General features: G+C 42.4%; 1 pseudogene; it reads right to left on the bottom strand.

Moving 5' to 3' along the window:
* Positions 1-385: 385 nt before the first annotated feature.
* LOC102825281 overlaps positions 386-14811 on the bottom strand; it is a 25682-nt pseudogene continuing 11256 nt past the window's right edge.

The raw sequence follows: 14811 nt of genomic DNA, 5'->3' as shown, positions 1-14811 counted from the left end.
TTAAGTAGAGAGAAAAAAATTCAGTTGCATGATACAAAGGTTCCAGCAAGAGCAAATTCCAATAAAGCCCTTCCCACGTGCGTGGAATGAGCTGCTGCCACTACCAGGGCCTCACTCTCCAGAGTCACGGAAAACGATTGCTTCAAGGAGCCTTCTGAGCGGTGACGCACATGGTCACTTCTGGGCAAGGGCAGAGGACACAGTGGTTCTCAAGGACTACTTTACAAGTAAATGCTAATGGACTCTTTCAGGAGTCTCTTATAACACTTTGTTTTAAAAGATCTGAGCAGAGGGTAGGCTAAAGGGCCATGTAAGAAGTGTTTTGTGGCAAATGGAATGTTCCAGATTATGGAATGTTCTGTTTCTGTGCTGGTAACAGAAACAGTTAGGCATTGTAGGAAGAGGATGACATGCTGCCTCCATGACCAGTTCAATTAATGTGGATGAATTGTCCTGGCTTGGCTAAAAGTTCATAGGTATGAGCCCTGAAGTAATCCCACTGAGCCTGAATGAGGTTGGCAGGCAGCAGCTCATGTCTGTACCCATCGTAGAAGGAAAGTGCAGTGGTGAGGCAGGGCATGGGGATGCTTATCTGAACACCTGTGCTGACGGCCCGCCGCCAAGAGTCCCAGCAGTTTTCAACAGCAGATTTAAAGAAGTTATCTAGCAGAAGATTTTGAAGTTCTGGGTTTCGATCAAATGCCTCTGTGACCTTCCCTAAGAATACACTTCTGATGATGCAGTCCTTTCTCCTCATCATGGCAATGCCACCATAGTTGAGGGTCCAACCAAATTCAGTGGCTGCCTGTCATAGCAGCATGAAGCCTTGAACATAAAAGATGATCTTGATGCTTGAACAACAATCAGAAAAAAGAACGAAAAAAATCCGAAGAAAGCCAAAGAGTTATGTGGAACACCATGAAGAGGACTAACTTACACATGACTGGATTTTCAAAACAGGCAGAGACATCACAAAATGAAGGAATAGGGCTAGAGGGGCCATCGTAAATAAAAAACTGCATTGCAGAGGGCATGTATTGCAAACCGTTTTAAACACTTTATAACCAAATCCATTATTTCCACTTACAAATTGGTTATGAGTTGGGCTGCTAAGCTCAAGGTCAGCAGTTTGAAACTACCAACCATTCCGCGGGAGAAAGATGATGCTTTCTGCTCTTATAAGGATTTACATTCTCGGAAATACTATACAGGGGAGCTGTTAGTTGGAACGGACTCAATGGCACACCACCAACACTACATAGTTTCTAAGGTATCCTGGCAGGACACCAGTTAAGTGCTTACCTGTAAACCAAAGAGTTGGCAGTTTGAACTCAGCCAGTTGAAAATAAAACCTTGGTCATTTGCTTCCATCAAGATTACAGTCTAGAAACCCTATGGGGCTGTTCCGTTCTGTCACATGGACTAAGTACGCGTCAGAACTGCCTTACAACATCCAACAACAACAATGTATATTTTCTACTTCCCGTTTGAGTCCTTCTGATGGAAAAGATCAAAATGGATGTCAGAAGAGACACTGAAATTGCGCTCCAGGGTAGAGATGCTAAAGAAAACGGAAGAAATGGGGAAGTACAAGAGCTGAACAGAGAATTTCAAAGGTCAGCTCGAGAAAACAAAATCAAATATTACGAAAAAATGTGCAAAGAGCTGGAGTCAGAAAACCAAAAAGGAAGAACACGTTCAGCATTTCTCAAGCTGGGGGAACTGAAGAAAAAATTCAAGCCTTGACTTTCGTTACTGAAAGATTCTCTGGGCTAATTATTGAATGATGCAGAAAGCATCAAAAGAAGATGGAAGGAATACACAGAGTCATTGTACCAAAAGGCAGTGGATGATGTTCAATCATTTCAAGAGGTAGCATATGATCAAGAGCCAATGATACTGAAGGAAGAAGTCCAAGGTGCATTGAAGGAATTGACAAAGAACAAGGCACCAGGAATTGATGGAATAAAAATGGCAATCTTTCAAGAAAACGAGGCGGCACTGGAGGCACTCACTTATCTTTGCCAAGAAATTTGGAAGACAACGATCTGGCCGACTGATTGGAAGAGATCTGTATTTGTGCCCATTCCAAAGAAAGGAGATCCAATGGAATGCGGAAATCATTGGACAATATCCTTTATATTCTATGTGAGTAAAGTTTTACTAAAGGTAATACAGAAACGGCTGCAAGCATATATTTTCAGAGAACTTCCAGAGGTTCAAGCAGGATTCAGAATAGGATGTAGAATGAGGGGTATCACTGCTGATGTCTGATGGATCTTGGATGAAAGCTGAGACTACCAGAAAGATGTTTACCTGCACTTTATTGACTACGCATAGGCTTGTGATTATGTGGATCATGACGAGCTATGGACAACATTGCAAAGTATTAGTATTCCAGACACTTAATTTTACTCATGAGGAATCTGTACACAGACAATAAAGGCAGTTGTTCGAATAGAACATGGGAACACTGAATGGTTTAAAATTAAGAAAGGTATGCAACAGGGTTGTATTCTTTCACCATATTTATTCAACTTGTATGCCGAGCAAATAATCCGAGAAGCTGGGTTATATGAAGAAAAATGTTGCCTCAGGATTGGAGGAAGACTGATAACAACCTTATATAGGCAGATGATACAACCTTGCTTGCTGAAAGTGAAGAGGACTTAAAGTATTTACTGATGAAGATCAAAGAGCACAGCTTTCTGTATGGATTGCATCTCAATGTAAAGAAAACAAAAATCCTCACCACTGGACCAATAAACAACATTCTTATCAACAGAGAAAAGATTGAAGTTGTCAAGGACTTCATTCTTCTTGGATCAACCATCAACACTCATGGAAGCAGCAGTCAAGAAATCAAATGATGTATTGCATTAGGCAAATCTGCTGCACAAGACCTTTTTTTAAAGTGTTGAAGATCAAAGATGTCAGCTTGAAAACTAAGGTGCGCCTGACCCAAGCCATGGTATTTTCAATAACCTCATATGCATGCAAAACCTGGACAGTGAATAAGGAAGACTGTAGAAGAACTGATGCTTTTGAGTTTTGGTGTTGGAGGAGAATATTGAAAATGCCATGGGCTGCCAAAAGAACCAATAGATCCGTTTTGGAAGAAGTGCAGCCAGAGTGCTCCTTGGAGGCCAGGATGGCCAAACTTCGCCTCTCATACTTCGGACATATTGTCAGGAGGGACCCGTTGTTGGAGAAGGATATCATGTTTGGTAGGGTGTAGGGTCAGAGCAAAAGAGGAAGACCCCCAGCAACATGAATTGGCAAAGTGGCAGCATCAATGGGCTCAAGCGTGGCAACAATTGTGAGGTTGGCCCAGGACCGGGCAGTATTTCGTTCTGTTGTACATAGGGTTGCTATGAGTTGGTACCGACTCAGTGGCAACTAACAACAACAACATATGAATCTTGGTGTGGCCTGATGGGTTAATGCGCCAGACTGCAAAACCGTTTGAACTGCAAGGTTGGCGGTTCAAGTTCACCAGCGGCTCTTTGGAAACCCTATACAGGGTCGCTATGGGTCAGAACCGACTCGATGGCACTTAACAACAACAACATACTTTCTGTTACATTTTTGACATTTTATTTGGGGAGGGGAAAGGTTGTTTCATCTTCATGTTTTGTCCATTTAATTCATCCTTTTATTGTAGGGGATAATATTGTGAGCATTTTCCTTTTTATCCTGTAATAAGTCTTACAGGAAAAGTGTCTAATCTTACATTATTTTCTGCACCAATTAAAATGTAAGGCTTTGGTAAATTATGAAATACACAAGTTTTGATAGCTTCTTCTATATTTTCCTGTAGTACTGAAGAGGTTACATAGGCATTCTACTGAGTACAAGTATCTATTTCGGTAGCAGAGACTGAAAACAAATGTTCTTGATTGAGACGCCAATATGTACATTTAATTACTTAGACTCAAATAAGATAAATGAAGTTCTCCTAACACAAATAAAATGTACAATTGATTAGAAAGGACACACCATCTCTAAACAAGTAGCGCAATAATTAAACTACAGTAAAAAATTGGGCATTTTCTGTTTGGTTATTTGTCAGGAAAACATAGTCGACACAGCTTCAGAAATTACTTCTTTCACTCTAATCTGTAATAAAGCTACCTTGCTTTACACACAACAAAAGACAAGAATAAAAATAAAAATGCAAAGGAATGTATTTGAACTTGTGACCATGTTCAAATAACATTGCAAATAATGTATTTGAAAATATACACAATTATTTGGTAAAATGCAAAAAGCATACATTCCATATTGTGATTTTCAATTTTAAGCACAGCAAACACTGTGTAAGAATTGTTTTAAAGGTTTGATTTAATATGTTCTGTGCAGCAAATGCATGCATCTCTTGTAAGTTCTTTGGGTAGTGACTGCTTCAACTCTTGCTCCAAGTAGCTATAAATGTGCAGGGTGACATCTCATGTTGTTGCTAAGTGCTATAGAATCAGTTTCGACCCATAGTGACCCTGTACAGGGTTTCCAAGGAGCGGCTGGAGGATTTGAACTGCTGATGTTGCAGTTCACATTCCAGCTCTTATCCTACAGCAGCACATCAGGACTCCTGATAAAAATATAAATCAAATCATTTCATTCCTCTGTCCAGAAATTTCAGCAACATCCCATCACACTTAGGAAAAAAATTCAACCTCCTGTCTGTAACCCATCGACTTCCATGGTGTGACCACTGGCCATCTGTCCCTGCATTCTAGCAGGCCACACTGGCCTTAATAATCAAATGACACAAGGCTTATCTGCCTGGAACGTTCCTTTGCCAAACTCTCCTGTGGCTCACACCAACTATTCACTCTGGCTTTTGTTCAAAGGTACCTCCCCAAGGATGCATGCCCTGCCCCTAATGTAAAGTGTTCTTTTATGTCTTTCCCATCCTTCTACCCTGCCTCTCGTTTCCTGGTTTCCTGACCAGTCTTCTCCAAGTCAGAAACATCTCAGGCATTTGATGGCTATTTGCTTTCCAGATGCCTCATCAGAAAGACATTTCACGAGAGCATGACTGTTGGACTCACCACTGTATCCACAGTACCAGATTGTTGTTTTTGTTGTTGTTACATGCCCTTGTGTTGGTTCCAACTCTTATCAACCATGTATAGGGTTTCCAAGGAGTAGTTGTTGGGGTTGAACTTCCAACCTTGGGTTTACAGTCCAGAATTGATCCTATACTGCTACATCAGGCACACATGAAAACTTAAAAAACATTTGTTGGATGAGTAACTGTATGAAAGACTAGCTTCTCGTATGTCAAAACACATATGTGAGCACACATAGACAGCACATGCACTCACTCACACACTCACACATATGCACATACAGAATGCCCTTGAATTAGAATCCCTATAGAGTTCTAAAAACTATGAACATAAGGCCCGAAGATCCCAGTTCAGTAGGTCTGAGAGGGGATGCAGTATTACTGGTGTTTTCTGCCCCACAACTGATTCCGATTCAGACTCAGGAGCCAGAAACCCAAAACTCAGGGTGACAGGCGGAATTCACTGAAGATCTACACCCTTCCATCTTCAAGCAGTTAAGTGGTCAGCTGCTAACCAAAAACTGGGGGTTCAACTTCAATCAGAGGTGCCTTGGAAGAAAGACTTGGCGACCTGCTTCTGAAACATCAGCGCTGAAAACCTTAAGGGACACACAGTTCTTCTCTGACACACAAGGCGTAACTGTGAGTTGGAAATGGCTAGACAGAAACTCATGGTGGTGGACAGTAGTCAAGTGCTATGTTAAGCTGCCTGCCCTTATCTAGGGGTGACTTCATGTATGGAGGAAGTGTCCACAGCCCACAGCTGTGGTGACCTCATTCCTGGCCCTGGGAGCCCATTTCCTTAAGAGACAAGCACACTTTCTTAACCAACATATGCTGCCTGTGAAGATGAAAGGGTATGCAGGCTTCCTTTGCATGGGCGTCCTATTGAATGTTGTAATTGCTATGAACTGGTGGAAGAAAAGGAAGGGAGGGATACAGGGAACCACGGGACAAACTGGAGTCGTGGTGTGGCACTGTGGGCTAAAATGTCAGACTGTAAAGTCATTTGAACTGCAAGGCCAATGGTTCAAGCTCACCAGCTACTGTTCGGAAACCCTATATAGGGTTGCTGTGGGTTGGAATCGACTGGACGGCACTTAACAACAACAACAAGGGACACATTTGGAAATGAGCCTAGGTTGCAGAGACAGATTGCTCCTGCCTACAAAGACTCACTGAGAGAAGTGCATGACAGTACCAAGGCAAAATCATGGAGTCTCCTAAAAACCCTTTAGGGGCTCATCATTCTGAGTTCTTACTGGACAATGTTGGTGTTGTTGTTAAGTGCCATCGGGCCAGTTGCCACATAAACCCCCTGTATAGGATTTGAACCACCAACCACGCAGTTTAAACTGACCTTGAGGTCCAGTGCTTTATCCACAGGCACCCCATCAGGATTCTTTGTGATTAGTTGTTGTTAAGTGCCTTCAAGTCAGTTCCAACTCATAGCAACCCTGTATGGGGTTTCTGAGGAGTGACAAGACACTGCCAGGCAACAAACTCAAGGTCTTCACAGAGAGTCACTCACTACACCTTCAAATAGCCTTACTGGAAAATGATTACTGTTCCTAAGTGTGGCGCTGTGGGTTAATGCGCCAGACTGTTAAGCCGTTTGAACTACAATGTTGGCGGTTCAAGCTCACCAGCTGCTCCTTGGAAACCCCATACTGAGCCACTATGGGTCAGAACTGACTGGACGGCACTTTACAACAACAACAAAGTTGGAAATGAGAAAAGCATAATGCTGAGCAGATAAAGAATTTGTTTATGATCACAGCAGGAAAGTGGAAGATCCAGACCACTCAAACCCAGGTTTGCGGGTATCCAAGGCTGACTGTCTTTGCCAGTAGCAATGTACCCAGCACCCCATGCACACACACAGTTTAACTCTTGCATCCTTTAGTGATTTCCAACTCTGGGTATGCATCTGAATCACTGGGAGAGCTTTTTTAAAAAAATATTTGGACTACACTCCCAGGGATTCTAACTTAATTTGCCTGGGCTGAGGCCTAGGCATTGTGTTTTCTTGTTTTATTTTTAGCTTCCTGTTAGTATGTTCTCCTTAAGTACTGTTGAGTTGGTTCAGATGCATAGTCATCCTGCATAGGGTTTCCAAGGAGTGGTTGGTGGGTTTGAACCACTGACTTTGTGGTTAGTAGTTCAATGCTTTTCCTACAGCCCCACACCAGGACTCCTTTAGCTCCCTAAATGATTCCAATGTGCAGTTAGACTTAGAAATAAATGTTCCAGGCCCTAGTGGAAACACCACAGATAGTATATGAGGAAAAATCTACAATACAGAAATAACCCACTCTTTACAGGAGCCCTGGTGTGGCACTGTAGGATAAGCACCTGACCCTAAGGTCTGTTTGAACTACAAGGTCGGTGATCCAAACTCACCAGCCACAACTCAGAAACTCTATACAGAGTCCCTGTGAGTCGGAACCAACTTGACAGCATTTAACAACAACAGAAGAGCTTGGCTAAGAAGCTTCTGGAACTACGATTTTCGGTTCAAGTCTGATGTACTCAGTTCAAGCTGCTGCAACAAAATGGCGGCTCACACTTTCTGCTCAAGAAAAGCCAATTACATGGAGTCATGGGTATGTTAAGCCAGCAAGGTTTAATGTACGTCAGATATACACGAAGGAGAGGGACATACACATTCACACATAGTGTGACCTCCAAATACTGCCTCCCAGAAGAGAAAGGAGAAAGAGGGTTCATAGTGATTTGGGGCATAGGGTGGTCTGAGGACTTTCACAAACTTTTTCATTGTTCTATCTCAAGTTGTGCTGATCCCTCTGATCCCTCTGTGGAACATCGGAGCTTCATTATTCCTATAGTAGCCCTCAGGGAATGTATGAAATACTGATGAACCTAAAGGAAAGTACAGACAGACCAAGGTTAGCACCAATGACCTCTCTCCTGGAGTTGCTTTAGACAGTTGTGGCTTCAAAGTCTTGAATAGTTAAAAAAAAAAAAAAGAATACCAAAGCAAATCAACTGCCACCTAGTCCATTCTGATTCATAGCGACCCCATAGGACAGAATAGAAGGGCTCCACAGTGCTTCTGAGATTCTGTAGCTTTTCAGAGTGTATCGCCTCTTCTTTCTACTGAGGAGTGGCTGGTGGGTTTGAACAGCTCACCTTGTGGTTAGCAGTCCCATGACTGGTGAGGACTCTTCCTGGTATGGTGGTATTGTGCGCCATCAAGTTGGCTCCAACTCATAGCGACCCTGTATAGGGTTTCCAAGGAGTGGCTGGTGAGTTTGAACTGCCGACCTTGAAGTTCAAACTGACCTTATGGCCGAGTGCTTATCCTACAGCGCCACTCCATTCCTGGTATGTTGGTTGTTGCTGTTAATTGCTGTCGAGTCTATGTATAGGGTTTCTGAGGAGTGGCTGGTGCGCTTTAACCTCGGACCTTGTGGTTCAAATGGACCTTGCAGTCCAGTGCATTAATCCGCAGTGCCACACCAAAATAGAGTCCAATTCTGTGGTAGTGTTCCCCAAGAGGTGAACTTAGGAACAGATGCCCATTCAACTCACCACCCTGGATTTCTACAAGGGGCATTTGTGTATTCAAGGCTCAGAAAAATCCTCATTGAAACAATCGGTTTGTTTTTGTCCATCCCAGTAATCCTTAAACACTATGGAACTCTTAAAACATCACATTTTAATAGCAATTTGTGGAACATGCTTTGAGAAATACTGTCTTAAAGTTTAAGTCTGAAAAGAGTTATGAACATGTATGCGGACAGGTGAATTTAGGTCTTATACAGAAGTGGGCTTGACAATACCAACAACAAGGGTGGGCACACCAGCAGGACACGAGTACACTGAAACTGAAAGTAAAGCTAAATTATCATGACATTATTGTAATACAAAGCTGTGAGTTTCGTTCTATAATCCATGTAGCTGATTCTTTGTGATAGTATCATTCATTCATATACCACCGCATTTCGTAGAATGTCAGCATTTCAGCCCTCTGGTGAACTGAGATGGGAGGCAGGGAGGATGGAATATTACAGTGTGGGACAGATCATGTTGTGGTTGGAAACACAAAATGTCACCCCGGCACCCCACTAATCTACAACTACCTAGAATGAAACAGAAGTTGATGAAAGTTACCTTCTCCCATTATATATATAAAAAGACCATATCAAATACAGCTGCCACCAAACGCAAAATCAATTTTGAATTTCAACAAAAGCTTTGGTAAAGGATACCTTTAAGTAGCACACAAAATAATCCAACACACACACAAAATAATCCAACACACACAAATGTGGCTTCTAAGAATAAAACCAGAGTTCACAGTTTTTTGAAGCACGACTTCTTCAAGGAGTTCCCTAAACACAAGAGTTATCCAGTGGGCCATTTTAAGACCAAAAGACTTAAGTTTTTCAGGTTTTCGCTTTTGAGCAAATAGACATTTTTAAAACTTTAATTCAAGGGGAAAAAATTACAATGCAACACACCAAAGCGCTGCTTTCAACTGCAGCAAATTAGAGAGGGCTAATTTGTGGGCATGACTACCCTGTCATCTGTACCTTGTCACTTTAATTTAGCACAACCAAAACCCTACAATTCCTTTCCATTTCCTTCTCTACGTAGCAGGATTTTAGCCTTCACACTGGGTTTCAAAGAATCCAAAATAAAACCAGCCCACATTAAGCAAAATAGTCCTATAAAACCTTTCTTTTATGTGTGGGGAAAAAGACTTTCAAAGTTCAGAAGGAATTTGTTGTTGTTGTTTGCTGTCGTTTTTTAGGCACTAAGCAGTTTGGGTAGTTATTTTTTACAGACTTTTAAATCCATTGGATTTTCTTCCATTGTGTTGGCATGCGTGAAGATGGACATGTGTATTTCTTCTATCAGAAGCAGTGAAATTGTTACTTGAAGTCTATACACTTTAACAAAAACCCAAATTAGTTGTAGTCAAGTTGATTCCAACTCAAAGTAATTTCATGCATGTCAGAATAGAATTGTTCTCCATATGCACAATGTTTTAAATGACTGATTTTTCTGAAGTAGGTCGTTTCTTCTAAGGTGACTTTGAATACACTTACACCTCCAACTTTTTGGCTATCAGTGAATGCAATGTCAGTTTGCACAACCCAGGAACTCCTTTAACCCATTGCTCAAACATCTCAGGCATGCAAGAGCTTCTAGAAGTCATGAACTGTCAAGATGGAAAATTCACCTTCCGTCACCACCCTGTGGAGCATTAGAAGGTAAGAATGGTAGGTTGGGCTCAGATTAGTAGTGGGTCATGCTTTTTTTCAGATCCCTGACAAAAGCAAACCCAATCCCAGGGAATGGAATATCAGGAGGGTGCTAAGACTGAAAGCTTTCTGGCCACCTATGAGTGTGTATAGAGTCCTGGTGTGGCGCTGTGGGTTAATGCAGCAGACTGCAAAGCCGTTTGAACTACAAGCTTGGTGGTTCAAGCTCACCACCAGTTGCTCCTTGGAAACTCTTTACAGGGTTGTTATGGGTTGGAACTGATTCGATGGCATTTAACAACAACAACAGTAAATGGGTGTGTATACTACATGAAGCAGAGGGTCCCAAGATCCTTTACAAGACAAAGCTGCTCTCAGAAACAAACCAATAATAATGGTAAGGAACTCTGGTAGTGTAGTGGTTACGAATAACCTCAAGGACAGTAGTTCAAAACTACTAGTGGTTCCGTGGAAGAAAGATGAAGCTTTCTGTCCCCATAAAAGATTTATAGCCTCGGAAACCCTATGCTAGTTTGCTATGAGTAGGAACCGACTCCACAGCACATCACCACCAGCACCAGTTCCCACAGCCCCAAGGGTGACAACCAGCTTCCAAAATCTAATTTTGCACACCCCTTCATCTTTCTCTCTTCTTACAATTCTGACAGAGCAGACTGGCAGCGTTTCATCCCCTAAGGAGCCCAGCCTTTAAGTATACATCACCTGTGCTCTCCTTCTGCTAGAAATGTTAGCAATGGGGGACAAAGTTTATAGGCTATCCCAGCGCAGGTAGTAAAACTCACATTAGACATGAAAATGCAGACTGCTTTAAAACTCAAATGGTACTTGGAATTCAGTGCTAGCGCCCCACCATAAATCTGCCCTTTGCAGCTGTCACTGGAAGCAAAAATTTTGCCTCCTGAGGGAGAAGGAACTCCAAGCCCATTACAGGAAGTGTTTCTTTACACAGCTATCAGCCCCGCCCACAGTCATGGAGAGTGATCAGTTTCACTTCAGGCTCATGCCCCCTGTGCGAGCTGGAGTTGATCTTTCTTTCCAGCAAGAAATCTGACAGACAAAGGCACAGCTTAGTAACATGCCTTGTGGGAGCACAATTCTTCTGATAGCCCTGCTTTTATTTTTCTGACTCCCAGATGCATGGAGTTACAGGAACAGAATGAAAGTAAAAATTACAGTACCTTGGGTGGCCAAAAAGGTTTACTGTTAACTATTAATCAAAAGGTTGGTGGTTCAAGCCCACTCAGCGGCAATCTGCTTCCATAAAGATTACCGCTAAAATAACCCAGGCTCTGTTATTTAATAACACACAGGGTCTCTATGAATCTGAACTGATTTAATGGAAATGACTTTGGTTGTGTGTATGTTTCAAGTGATTCAGTGCCAATCCTTTTCACTTGTCCACACTGAATAGGGTACTCATCATAGCTCCTGACCCAGTACAACGACAAATAAAAGGAAAAGACTCTCCCTGTGTGTTCATATGAGATTTTTGGTTTTGTTTGTAAATGAAAACTACATCCCTGTTCTCTGAGTCTTGCCGGCACTCACTGCCCCCAATCTCCAAGTGATGGCTGCCCCTCACCAGGTGCTAAGGAATATAACTCTTAACCAGGTAGTAATTTGAGATGGGAGGAGCACAGGGGGTCAGAACTCAGCAACTGACCAGCTGACCTTATAGCTGTTGCTTCCCATTCCCAAAAGGAACAGATGCTAGTAGAAGGTGGGCTTTCCTTTTGGTTTCATGTCCACAGTACAATTTTCCTAGAGCAGGGCATGTTCTGGGAAATGAGTGGTCGCTATCTATACAGGTATTTGTAAGACATGCCTTATAACGGTTTGACAAAGAACAAAATCAAATCTCACATTATATTAAATTCAGGACCCTGGACTGCTAACAATGAAGTTGGCGGTTCAAACCTACCAGCCACTCCTTGGAAACCCTATTCATGGTTGCTATGAGTGGGAACCGAGTCGTCGATGGCACTTAACAACAATAACATGAGGCGGAGCAGAGTGGCTTTGTAGGATACACACTGGACTGCGAAGCATGAGGTCAGCGGTTCAAGCCCACCAGCTGCTTCATTGGTGAAGGATGAGACTTTCTCGTCCTGTGAAGATTTTCAGCCTCAGAAACCTATACAGGGTCGCTATGAGTCAGAACCAACTCGAACAACAACAACATGAGGCACCTGGTGATCTGCATCTGAAAACTCCATAGGAAGCAGTTTTATTCTGCAGACATGAGGTCACTATGAGTCAGAATCGATTTGATGGCCTTGAGTTAATGGGCCAGTTCGTATATATGTACTTCCTTTCTAAAAATGTTTAAAAGCCTTCCAAGCTTCCTTTGAAGAAAACGAGAGGGTGAATGGCAAAAAGCGCCCAGAGCCCTTCAATGCTTACAGAAGGGTAGCTTTTCAGTTGCAGACCAACTTGGAGGCACAGATGTAAGGTTCAGACATTTCTTCAAAGACAGGCCTGGTACTCCAGTGTTTCAAGGTTTGGGTAGGTTCTCATGTAACACCTACTGTTTGGGACCAGGTTTCATGGACAAGAACTAGCAAGAAAGAACAGCAAAGTCTCCTAGATAGGGAGGGGTCTCATTCAGGGAGAGCATTCCAGTGTAGAGAGGAGACTGTCATTTTCCACACACAGAAAACAACACCCCTGTGTGGTCTTTGTCTGCAATAAGGAATTGAACACCTTAGGTGCACAGCAGGGAAGCAAACTGTTTTCCAAAAGAGATTTTAAAAACCCCATTTTGACTAAATCTCTAAAAGGAAGTCTGTAAGCTAGGGAGGTTAAAGAACACAGTTGTTGAGTGCCATCCAGATGATTCTGACTCATAGCAACAACACCACAGGGTTTTCAGGGTTGTAATTTTATGGGAGCAGATCACCAAGTCTCCTGCAGAGCAGCTGGATGGATTTGAACTGCCAACCTTTGGATGAACAACAAAACGCTTAACTAGTGTATACCCTTTGGTTGGTTGATGATGCATGGAGGGGACTGTAACCATGGCAATGAAACAATATACAATAGAATGAATGTAAAACTAATGTTCTCCCTTGTAAACTATCACATAATTCACAATACAACATTAAAAACAACAACAACAAAAACCGCTTAACTATTGTGCCAAGCAAGGCTCCGTCAAGAAAACTAGGAATAACAAAATATTCCTCCTCCGAGCTGGTAACCCTATAAAAAAATAATAAATAAAGTCTTTCTTTCTATGTGGCTCCAAACTTTAAAAAATTAAATAGACGAATGCAAGTCACCACTATGGAAACACGTGGCCAGTGGTTTTCATAGTGGTACAGGCACAGCAACAAGGAACTTGAACATACCTCCAAGAGTTAATATACACAATTCATCCAGAAAGAGTCCAAAACAAAATCTAAGATGTGCAAAGAATGAGAGTCCACAAAGCTGCCAAGTCTGCAGACCTTGATAACAGCCTGGCTGAGACTATTATCATATCAAAAGGAAGAACACATCAGTCAGAGCACAGAGGTGGTCAACCATGAAAGCAGACAAAAACTGTGTCCTGGGAGCCCACCCAAGCTCTCTCTAAGGGAGGGTAAGGCCCCCCCAAACACTTGTGCTTCCACACACCCCTGTCCAGTGTAAGCACCTCACATGAAGGAACCAGGCTAGTCCACCCTAAAGGGCCTGTGGTCAGATCACACGTGGCTGGGTTTCCATGACTGATTACCAAACCCTCTCCTGATTCCAACTCAGTTTTCCTTGAAGTTTGTCTATAAGGAAAAAAATAATAATCATCTGCCTGCGAAAGAATGCCATGCCAGTAGCCTTGGTGACATTTCTCACAGTAAATGATCTATCTAATTGGTGTCGAAATCCCTAGAAGCTTAGCGAATAGCAACTGCCCCTGGGAGGTAGCTCTTGTTCCTTGGACCTGGCGGTTCTGTTACCTCAGCTGGTTTCCACAGCTCAGACAGCATTCATTCAGAGATACAGGCATTAGATGGTAAGGATTACTCAGATCGGATGCACATTTTCTCTTTGTCTGGTCCCTCAGCTTCACTATCCATCCACCTTCAATTATCCAAGGTCTATAAAGCGCAAATCAGAAAGAACAAAAGCCAAATCTTAGCCAGGACACTTGTCTACAGCACAAAGTGCTAGCTTGTTGATTTTCTTTCTTTCTTTTTTTTTCCGTCTTAGTTTTTATTTCAAACTTGAGCAAAAAACTTTATAACTCTAATAAAATCTACAAAAAGTCTTGGCAAGTATTGAAAAGTATAGTACAAAATGTCTATTTCCCCACACACATGGCATTATCTCACTTAACCACAATGTTGTGGTTGAGTGCCATCAAGTCTATTCTAATTCATAACCATCCCAGGAGACAGAGTAAACCTATCCATCCTCTTTATGGGGACATTTTCAGGACTTTTGCTCTCACAGAGCCCCAAGGTAAGTTCGAACCACAAACCATGGGGGCTCTAAGACAAT

This window comes from Chrysochloris asiatica, unplaced genomic scaffold, assembly GCF_000296735.1.
Source record: "Chrysochloris asiatica unplaced genomic scaffold, ChrAsi1.0 scaffold00006, whole genome shotgun sequence".
Classification (NCBI taxonomy): domain Eukaryota; kingdom Metazoa; phylum Chordata; class Mammalia; order Afrosoricida; family Chrysochloridae; genus Chrysochloris; species Chrysochloris asiatica.
This window is presented reverse-complemented; position numbering and strand designations above follow the sequence as displayed.